Here is a 3,581-nt window from a genome sequence, read left to right on the forward strand (position 1 = left end):
TTTCCATTTAAATTAATAGCCTTCAATTTTGGAGGCTGTTTCTTTCTCTTCATTATTTATCCCAGATCTGGAGGCTCAGCCAGCAGCAGCGCCTACCCAACCACCTACAAAAAGATTCAGCCTCAAGAAAACACATAAGATCCCTTTAAAATTGTCATTAATCACTGTCTGTGGTCCCTGGGATCCTGCCAGACTCAGTTTTCCAGGTGGTCTTTTGCTTCAGCCCCAAATCTCGCAGCTAGCTAATGCCCTGAACCTCTCCAGACTCTGGAAGCCAACAGAACATCCCAGTTTCCAACTTTCTCCCTGTTGGTTCCAGTTTCACCTCCCCCTGACATACTCTGCAATGAACATCTAGATGAATCCCTAGAACCACATGTTGGTGGCCAAGGTGGGTACATGCAGCTGGATCTGGTTTCAGCATGAAGGTCTGAAAAACAAGCAGTACTTGAAGGCTGTGGAGAGACTGTGTCTAAGTACTCCCTGACCCATGAATCCAGTAGAATCAGCTGCAGAAACCTCCATCAAATGGCACAGAAAATCTCCAGGTCCCACAGCCCTATATCAAACCTGAACCTCTAGAAGCTCTATAGTTAAGCCCTTTCCACAACCAGCATCCTCCTCTCATCAAAGCATCTTACAGCCTTAGTCCAAGGCAACTCATGGATGGATAATGTGACAAATGACCATTTCATCAAAAAGCAGCAGTTTGTTGTGGAGTAAAAAGAAGAGTCTCATGACTTCAGCATTAAAAAGTAAAATTAACTTTGTGCCTGGAGCAGAATATAAGCTCACATAATGCAAGCACTCTGGGAAGGCCGAGACTCTTTTGCATCTCTCCTTTCTCTTCCCCTGTTCTCTCCAGCCTTCAAACAAACAGGTCCTTCTTTCCCAAGAGTTATTTTATGGCGCAGCAGGGTAGAAGTCAGGAATTTAAAAAAAAAAGTTAAGAATCAGAAGAATTTGAAAACTCAGACCCTTTTCCCACTGCATCAGCCTTGCATTTGTTTAATCCTGACACCTAGTGGGCACTGCCACCAGTGGGATGCAGAAGCAGAGAGCTGGGCTCACAAACATCCTTAGCAGCTCGGCATCATCTACCAACTGGCTGCTGCAAAGGATGTACTCCATCCTCAGCACAGCTGTGTTTCCTTAAGTATTCCCAAGCCTCTATGCTGAATTTGCACTTGCAAATGTATTGAGAACTGCACATTCTGTGGTAGAGTCGAGGCTGAAAATTGCTCAAGTCCCGACATCTCACTGCCTCAAATTAGGAAACAGGCTCAACTATGAAGGCCTATCCTTCATTTCAAAGAGATCGTCCAAAGGTCAACCTAGTTTGTCACTCACCTGAGATTAAGCTGCTGACAGTAAGTGTATGCCAGGAAATCTTCACATTCCTTCACGATGAGAAATAAGCTTCTTCTGAGCATGGGCTTATTTCCCCCAGCTGTTGCTCAAGATGATCTCTGCCTTTGAGAACATTTCTAGACTATTTTCATGTAGCACCAAATGCTTCACAATTGCCAGTAATTCTAGCACATGATGGCAAAGAGAAGATCCAGGAAATGAAATGCTCTGCTGCCCTGGAGCACAAATCCCAGGTATCTCATAGAATCACAGCATCATTAAGGTGGGAAAAGACCACTAAGATCAACTAGTCCAACCATCAACCCATTACCACCATGCCCACTACATCATGTTTCCCCACACGTTGATGGAAGGGCACTGAGACCCCTTCCCCCTCCCCTCCCCCCAAGTAACATGTGTAGAGTATATCATACATAGAATACCTGGTTTGTGAAAGCTGGTAAACATGTAAAGACCCAGATGAATCACAGTGTGGTAAAGAAGCAGCAGCCAACAGTCATCCTAATGAATGCCCCAGATGCTGGCAAATGGCCTAAGCATGCCTATTACCAGGCTGAAGCCACCAACCTAGAGGCCCAGAGAAGCAGTAGAAGAGTAAGCATAGAACCAAGAAAAGGGGAAGATGCTAGGAAGTGTGACTATAATATTTTAACTGTTTCATTGAAACGTTATATATGTATGTATGTATATACATATGTATATTTCCCTTTCTATAATAATTGAAGGATAACAAATTCTTAAACTCTTAAGATTTCAATAATACTAACAATTTCTCATCTTTGTGTATATTTTCTCTTTGCTCATAAACATGGTTTTGAGGGTAACATGCTCTAAGCCTATTATTATATAGGATGATACATGTGTTCCTGTGTGACCTGATCCAGCTGTTCCTGCTCTGGCAGGGGGACTGGACTAGATGATCTTTCGAGGTTCCTTCCAATCCCTGACATTCTGCAGTTCTAAAAGAACCAACTGCCACGAGTGAAGGTTTAATTAGATTTTCATTGAGAATAAAAAATCAACAGTTTTCCTTCTTCCACAGGGACAAACTGAGATGCTGTGGAGAGGGGCCGTGGAGAACAGAGCATGCGATGCAGAACAGAGATTTTGACAGTATGTCAAAATATTTCTTGGTGCAGGAGAGCAAAAAGGGCTGGCTCCCTCTGACACGGGCGTTTTTGGAGTCTTTCACTGTACTTGGAACCCACTGGAGTGAAGACATGACTGAATGCAAACAGAATCGGGATCCTGATATGGTTTCATGCGTCAGTCTCAGTGAGATTTGCTCTTGGACATGGATGTTGATTCTCAGAACAGACACGCAGATATGGGAGCTGGAAGGGAACACCCATAGCAACTATCACTAGTGTGTTGGAATAAGAAGTGCTTGAGTCAGCACTGAGACCACAGAAGACTTGAGTAATGCAGACAAAATATTACTCCACAGCCCCAAAGCAACATTTGCACAGCAGATGTCACATCAGCTTCTGGCTGTGAAGGTATTTGTATACATACAGCAAGGAGATTAAAGTACCTGTAATCCATTTTTCTGGGGAAAATAAAAAAGTGTTTGCTTTGCAAACTTTGCAGCGAGGTGCACATAGATGATTAGCATACGTGTGACCCATGTGCAGTGGAAAGGGGTGGCCTTTCATTGCAGTTTATAATCAGTCAAGAAGAAATATTACAGCCCAGCCCCTGCATGTGCTACCATGATGCTTGACTGCAGATCCTGCCCTCATAACCAAGAGACGTGACTACAAAGTCCTGCCTTCAGAGAAGTTTTTGCTCATGGTGAGGTCACCGTCCCTGGAGGTGTTCAAGAAGCATGGAGATGTGGCACTGAGGGATGTGGTCAGTGGGCATGGTGGGGTGGGCTGGTGGTTGGACTGGGTGGTCCTTTTCCAACCTTAATGGCTTTATGACTCTACAACACCCATAACATCAATGCTAAAGGATCAAAAGACCTTTCCTACTCATTCATCATGAGGATCACATCTGGAGGTCAAAGACAACTCCACTTTTCATCTAGAACACCATTTTTTAGCTCAAACAATAACTATGTATGTATAATCTAAATATCCTATGCATCGCAGTAACAATGTACTGGCAATATATCCCATGAATGATGGACAGATCCCTGCCACTGATTTTTTTGTCCTAATTATAACCAGAGAGCAAACTGGATTTTCATTTTTCAAGGCAAAAAC

Source organism: Meleagris gallopavo, chromosome 7 (assembly GCF_000146605.3).
Source record: "Meleagris gallopavo isolate NT-WF06-2002-E0010 breed Aviagen turkey brand Nicholas breeding stock chromosome 7, Turkey_5.1, whole genome shotgun sequence".
NCBI classification, from domain to species: domain Eukaryota; kingdom Metazoa; phylum Chordata; class Aves; order Galliformes; family Phasianidae; genus Meleagris; species Meleagris gallopavo.